The 8,133-nt window shown below is 39.2% G+C and overlaps 1 pseudogene; it reads left to right on the plus strand.

The window, feature by feature from the left end:
- The first annotated feature begins 2,909 nt into the window (after nt 1-2,909).
- LOC122802992 lies at nt 2,910-3,051 on the plus strand (annotated as a pseudogene).
- The last annotated feature ends 5,082 nt before the right edge of the window (nt 3,052-8,133 follow it).

Consider the following 8,133-nt stretch of genomic DNA (forward strand, 5'->3'; position numbering starts at 1 on the left):
AGTATCAGTAAGAAACTAAGGTCCCTCATAAAATCATCCAAGGCTAACTTTGAAAGAAAAATAGCCAAGGATTCAAAAGATAACCACAAAGCCTTCTTTAGCTATGTCAAGAATCTAAGTGGCAACTCACAGATATGCTCTGAGCTAGTGCAAAATAGCACAAAATATACTGAACCCACTGATATTGCCAACATCCTGGCAGATAGATGCAGTGCAAACTTCACCTCCCTCTCACCTTCAAAAGGGCCCACAACAATACCGGAAAAGTGTAGTGTCCCAGAAATCACAGAAGCACAGGTGAAAACAGCCCTTTCAAAAGCCATAAACACAGCATAAATGGGGCCAGATGGTGTCCCAGGCTGTGTCTTGCATGAACTACAGAACAAACTAACCCCCCCCACCTAAACACACTGTTCAACCTCAGCCTCTCCACAGGCTACGTGCCCATAGAATGGCACACAGCAATGATTATTCTGCTCCACAAAGGAGGGGCCACAACTGACCCTGGTAACTATCGCCCCATAAGCCTGACTAGCCTGGTCTGCAAGGCTATGGAGTGCATTATCATGGAACTCATTAACAAAGTCATTGGGAACCTCCAAGCACTTGACCCGACCCAGTTCGGCTTTGTTAAGGGCAGATCATGCCTACTAAACCTGGTTGACTTCTTCGAGACAGTCACCAAGTCCATAGACGAGGGAAAGGTGGTTCACACAGCCTACTTTGATCTCGCCAAGGCATTCAACACCATTCCTCACTCGGGTATTATAGACAAACTCACCTGCCTGAACATAAACCCCTATGTCACAAGATGGGTTGCCAACTGGCTTACAGACAGAACTCACGCGGTAAGAATAGCGGTCTCCAGGTCCAACTCTAAACCAGTCACAAGTGGTGTCCCACAAGGCTCGGTTCTGGGACCCCTACTGTTCGGCATATATTTCTCAGAAATACAGGCAAACACAGGAGGATTATGGCTAACCAAGTTCGCCGATGACTGCAAACTGGGAGCCATAATTGACTCTCTGGCTGACACGGACATCCTTCAAATAGGCCTTACTGAGACAGACACCTGGTGTTAAAGTCATGGCCTCAAGCTAAATGCCAAAAAATGCATAGTCATCCCATTTGGGAAAAAAAAAACACCCACGATTTGTCACATAGGTGGCAGCCCCCTTAATACAGAAGAAGTAATAAGAGATCTGGGGACCCAGGTAGATAGTAATCTCTCCTTTGACAATCATATTGCCAAAGTAGTTAGGAAATCCTTCTATGTGGCCCATCTAATTACTAAGGGGTTTGTATCTAGAAATAAAGAGGTTATAGTGCCCCTCTACTCGTCACTCATCAGACCCATCATAGAGTACAATGCCCCATTTGGGATGTACCTCACAAGACACTTCCAACAGCTGGAAAGACCACAAAAGCACATCACCAAGAGGATTACTAGCCTCAAACATATGTCCTATGCAGCCCAACTGAAAAAACTCCTGCTGTACTTAGTGACATATCGCTTACTCAGAGGTGATCTCTGCCTGACTTACAAAGCCATGTCCAACTCAGAATTGATGGACATGCTCCACCTAAAGAAATCCAAGTCACTGCGAACCACATGCTCTAGTGAGCTAAACTTCACCACAACAATAAATAGAACATGCTGGAGGGATAGATTCCTGTCACAGAGACTCCCCATGCTTTGGAACAAAATTCCTAAGTACATTAGGCAGAGCCGCTCACTAACACTCTTCAAGAGAAGCCTTGACGAGTGGATGGGCAACAGAAAATACACCCCTGGGATCACTTCATTGGTTCTGCTTGACAGAGGCTCAGCTAATTAATAAATGGGGTGTCAAAAGCCGAAACACTCTGGCTAGGCTTATAAATGCCCTCGGGCAGATAGCCTAGTACCTACCTATGAACCTATGACCCTATGACGATATCATCCTGCCTTCCTAACCCCTGCCTTCTTGATCTTCATTATCTTTCCAGTTGTCCAACAGTGTGCCTTATCCTTGATTACTTGTCTACTTTCATGGGCAGAATCATTTCAGGCCCCCAAACTCCACATAACATGGAAAAGTCTGGTTATGTAGCACTACAAAATATGACAGCATCATTCTTACACCAGCCTACTGCAGAAAGTCATCTGTGACTCCTACCCACCCAGTCTGGAAGAAGTTGTTAACTCCAATACTTGCTTTTTAAGTAAGCCTGAATGGTTTCATGCTGCAGGCAAAACTTTTGTAAAGGAATTGCTGTCAGCTCTATGTTGCACATGGGTTTGGGTATGACATATGGGAAAGGCAACATGCCTGGAAAAGTAAGCCAAAATCAGGATATGTCATGCCCTACAAATAGACTGAAGAGTAAATGACATGTTCAGCTACTGTTAGAATAGCATAATGCACCTCATCTCCTCAATAAGCTCAAGAAAATACAACTCCAGTTAAAATTTAAAAAAATTAAAGGCATTATTTAATAAGAACAATCCCAGGATCTAAGTCCAATCCTTCATCACTTCACAGTCATCACTATAAAAGTTATGCAATGGCACCCAGATATTATTCAGAATGTGCACACTGATTGGGTAAAACAATCAGCTTGCCCATTGTAAATCTAGCCTTAATTACAGCAAGGAGTCCAGCAACAACAAAAAGGAAATCCCTGCAGTTGTAGCTACTGATTCAAGTAAATAAATTCAAACTACAACCAAAAAAATCTAACAAATGCACAGATCTGTACCCAAATCAAAATGATATTTAAAATTTAAAGAAAGTTTTAAAAAACTTGCTTAAAATGTCAGGAGTGAGCAAATTTCCCGTCATAGTCACCTGAATGCTGTTGCACTCTTGACTTCTTTTAAAAACAAAGTGGAATAAAATGCATTTTACTGATGTATTATGCAAGCATTGGCATTCTCAACCATTTGGCTAAGAACAAGTGTAGTATCTGTTCTTATTACTTTTACTCTGCTTGCCATATACGTGATACGTGTGTAGGACACCAATATGATGTCTTCTAAACAACAGAAAATATGGAACAGGATTCATTCCATTCATAAATTAACATTACTTTAAAAAAGTAAAAAAATATATCTGATTATATAATAACAATAATGGCTCCCTACTGAAATGTCAGTGCTGAAAATCCAAAAGAAAAGACAGAAAACATGGAGAAGAGTGAATCTTGAAAATCACTCTTCTCCTTAAAATACCTTTTTGCAGGGGAGGCAAGCCCCCCGCCGCTGCATTTCCCCATACCCCCTGAATTTAAATAGACCAACTCTGAGATTACCATAGAAATGTCTTTCATGGCTTGAAATGCAAGACACAGATCTCCATGAAAAAGTCTGCAAGAGGCTAAGTACAGAAAGAGGACTGCCAGCATTTCCTGATGACTAAGATTTTTAAGACCACTAATCTTTTTATTTAGGAATCTAATGATATTTGAGTAAAGGCAAATAAAGAGATCTTTAGACTTAAATGATATTTCTTTGAAAATTATGTGAACCAGGCATAAGGCTTTACAAACTACTGGAGAGACTGGATAGTCTTAATATAAGGAATTAACAATGTGAATGTCTAAATACCTTCTGAAAGTGTCTAGAGGGATGTCATCTTTCCAGAATGAAGTGTATATTTTTATCACATTTAATTTGATACCATTCTTGCTGCATCAGTTACTAACATGGCCTAACAAGTGTTGGTGCCATTGTGAGTTAAGGGAATAACGAATAACAACACCCTCTATATTTAAAGCTGCTTGTGAAAATTTAAAGACATTTAAAGAAAGTTTAGAGATTTTTCTCTAAATTTAGAGAACTTTAGAGAAAATATTATTCTGGATGTTCTGCATTATACTTTATTACAGTATTAATGCCATTTTTAGAAAATGCTCAAAATCAAAGAATTTATGAAGGCTTCTGGTGATGTAATATTCCGAAGCTGAAGTAGTTAAACTGTTTTATTTGCTACTAGGCTGGATTGCAGTTGCCTAGATCTGAGAACCAGAGGGAAATGCAAATGTAAGAAATTATTTTCATTTGACCAAGAAAAGTAGCTTTTCTCATTTCTTGTTCAGCTGAGTAATTTTTATCACATTTAATGTGATTAATTATGACTCTGAATATCACAAATTCAGTATGATGATACGTTAAAGTGAAACAAAACATGTATGTGTGTGTTATCTGCTTCCAAGTGCTATTACCTTGAAAAGGCAGCCCACACAAGTAGCACAGCAAAATTACAGCTGCTTCTTTTCTGCATTCCAGAAACAATCATACTCAGCAAAGATTTGTTTGTCAACATTGTAGCTCTTTGTAACATTTTTACAGGTTTTTTTTGATAGACTGTAACAAGGAGTTGCAAGAGCTTCTTGCTAGAGTTCCTTATACAGTCAGTTGTGCAGCTGTCAGATCACAGTTGTAATTATAACTGCTCCTGAATCAGTTGAAAACATTTGCTGTTTTTTTTTTTTTCACACATCAGCAGGCAGAACAACACAGGGAGTCCCCAAGAGGAAGGAATCCAAGGCAAGCAGCCCATAAGTCAATAATAAAATGTGATATAGAGACTGAAGAAGGACAACACCATAGCATCTACATAATCTTCAGTCAATCAATAAATAAATACAATTGTTTTCCTTGCAGCACAGAAACAGTAGCTCACCAAGGTATTTACATCTTCATGCTATACATAAGTCAGCACCACCCAACTTTATATAGTTAATGGCTACACTCACATTCTGTTAATCCTTGCTTAACATGCATTTCCCTTTTAAGACCATTGTGTGATATGTTATGGTGCAGTTCTCAGTGAGGGATTCTGTATTTAGCAGTGTGCCAGACAAATTTCTGTCTGTCTCATGAACCATAGCAGTGAGAAGGCAAAATTCTTTTGAATCTAATAAAGTTGAAGGGATTGCCACAAATGGTTTCTCTCCTTCTTTATTTGTATGTTCTGGGTAGGGAAGCACATAACCCATCCATGGTAGTCATGGCCATATTCATTATAATGCTTAATTTGAAGAAGATCCTTACCTTGTATATGAACTGTTTTGGCTTTTCATCCTTTATATTCAAATGTTTCAATGACAGCGTCACTAGTGGCAACAGAAGATACATATTTTGGATAGTTTAGGGGAAATTATGGACCTTTTGCACATCAGTGAAACAAACAGCATCAGAGCCACTAGATCGAAATATTTAAATTTTGCTTGTGACATAATTCAAACATGTTGGTGAGACAGATATGGATGCCGTGGTGGTGCAGCGGAAAGCGTTGTCGCCTCACAGCAAGAGTTTCTCCCATTCGATTCTCGGCTGGAGCACCTTCTGTGTGGAGTCTGCATGCCCTCCTCACGATCCAGTGATACTAAAGACATGCAGGTAGGTGCGAGCTTGAATAGGCGTGCCTTCACTGAAGGTTGGGCATTGGGCTGGCAACTTGGCACCGTAAAACCCACAGCCAATCATGAGCATAATGGAGTTCCGCTGTGGTGACCCCTATCCGGGAAAAGCCAAAAGATCTAGTAGTAGTAGTAGTAGTAGTAGTAGTAGTAGTAGTAGTAGTAGAAGTAGTAGCAGTAGTAGTAGTAGTAGTAGTAGCAGTAGTAGTAGTAGTAGTAGTAGTAGTAGTAGTAGTAGTAGTAGTAGTAGTAGAAGTAGTAGCAGTAGTAGTAGTAGTAGTAGTAGTAGTAGGTGAGACAGATATGTGTCTCAGAGGATCTCAAGCTCTGGAACAGTCTCCCATCCATGTGAAGCAGAGTCTATTCCTAACTCTATTTAAGTCTAACCTTGACCAATGGATGGGAAACTAAAAATTCGCCCCTGGTCTGCCCCCCCCCCCCATGTCTCTGCTAGACAGGCAGACAATAATAGTCAAACTAACATTACCCCCACATAAAGTCTAGAAACTTCATAACTAACATACTCCCTCCTAATAAATGCCCATGATACATTGGGACATAATTGGGTTGGATTGCATGGCTAGGCTTGTAAAGGCCCTGGTGGTCCTTAGCCCAATATATAACTACGAACCTACAAACCTATGAAAACTATTAGTCAGATTACATGTTCCCAAAACAATAACTCAATGTCTTCTTTCAAAAAAGGGATTTGGGATTCTTCAAGCTCTGTAGGCTAACAAGGAACTTCAGAGCCCTATGCCCATTTCTGAAATGTGAACTGGATTCTCAGTGACATTGGAATTCATCATTTTACATTAGCATTAAATGAAAAACTAGACTGCTTATTGAAGCTGCATCCCATTCAGTGAATGGACTTCTTGTATGTTGGAACTAATACGTTGGATATTACATTTTGAAGAGGCTACAAGCTTGTAGTATGAGTTGCAGCACACAAATGGAGATCTGAGGGCGGAGAATAAGCTGAAATTGTGGTCAAGTACCACTCATGTGTGCTAATTTTTTATGTAAGTTTCACCATCTGTCTCAGAGGATCCCCATGCTCAGAATCAGAATTTGGGCTGCTGTCTATCAACACAGTGAAACATCATGTCTTCACTGTATTTTCTGAAGTGCTATTTCATGGGTCTATATCATATGTTCGAAGTTTTATAACTTCAAACATTAAAATATTGAATTTAAATGCTCGAAGTTATAAAACTTTGAACATATGTAAAAAAAAAAATCCAAATCCAAAACACGGCTGTAGCCAGGGAGGCAAGCCACCCTGCACCCCCCCCCCACACACACCCTGCTCTTTAAATATACCAACTCTGAGACTGCACTACAGTGCAGTAAGGGAAATCTTCCCTTTACCACACTATAGTGCAGTTTCTGAGTTGGTATTTTTAAAGAGTGGGAGGTGTGTGTGTGGGGGGGGCGCAGAACCCCACATATGGGGTGTGAAGGGTGGCTTGCCCCCCTGCCTACACTAGTCAAGTAAGTTCTGTTTGTTTTTTTTGTTTGTTTTTTTTTTATTATATGTTCAATGTTTGAAACTTCAACATTTAAATTCGATTATTTAACGTTTGAAGTTTTCAAACTTCGAACATATAATATAGACCCCTATTTCATATAAGACAAACTTTATAAATGTCATGCATATAGTATGAACATACAAATTATGTTGTGGGGATAGCCAGCCAACATCAGGGGACATCGATAGCAATACTGTGGAATTGTTAAGGTTTTCCTACATCAGGAATAGATAATAAGATTAATTTATATAGAATCTTTATGAATCTATGAATTTAACGAACCTCATCCAAGTGTAGACTTTAGTTCAATCAATAATGGGGTTGGAGCAATGTTGGGGATTCTTAGTCATACTCTGTGGTATGACATCATAGAGGGATGAGGGTAGATTTTTTCCATTTGGGTAGCTTTGCAGGATGTCAGAGCTTTCAGCTATGCTACCTCAAAAACTTTAGAATTCTACCATACAACAGTTAAACATATTTTTCCTGTGGTAGAATCCATTATGATGACCAGGTCCAGTGATAGCATTCTGGGGCGCCCTAGGAAATTTCAGGTTGGGGCCTCAGTGGGCACTTCCAGTCAGTATCACTAAGTATTACTTTTCTGACAACTTTTTCTAAATAAACCAGTATCAAAAAGACAAATCACAGTTCTCTTAACCTTCAAATCCAGAAATTCTATCTCTTTCTTAGAATATTGATAAGTAAATCTTAAAAATGTAGTGATACTGTGAAGATATTGAACAAATTCATGTAATGATACTTTGGGACCTGTCCATAACATAAAAATATCAATAACACATTTCCTATAGAATTTTACATGAGGAATATTTTCATTACTTGCAAATATAGGTTCATAGGTTCATAGGTTCATACTAGGCTATCTGCCCGAGGGCATTTACAAGCCTAGCCCATAGTTTTGTGGCTTACGCCACCCCTTTAGTATGGGGAACTATACCCATTATTTTGCTGTATATTACTATTCTCCCAGTGAGCTTATACCATATTGGCATAACTATTGGCACAGGGCCTGCCCATAACTACACCTAATTTCTGTACATAATAAAGTCCTTCAAATAAAAAAGCATTATGTTCTAGTATTATTTCTAGCAAAAAAACATATCAAATTAATGCCTTGTGTATCATAATGGCTGTTTTCTGTGAGAAAAACTTTAACAAATTCAAGTCCACC

This window comes from Protopterus annectens, chromosome 5.part0 (assembly GCF_019279795.1).
Source record: "Protopterus annectens isolate FY-2018-M chromosome 5.part0, PAN1.0, whole genome shotgun sequence".
Classification (NCBI taxonomy): Eukaryota; Metazoa; Chordata; order Ceratodontiformes; family Protopteridae; genus Protopterus; species Protopterus annectens.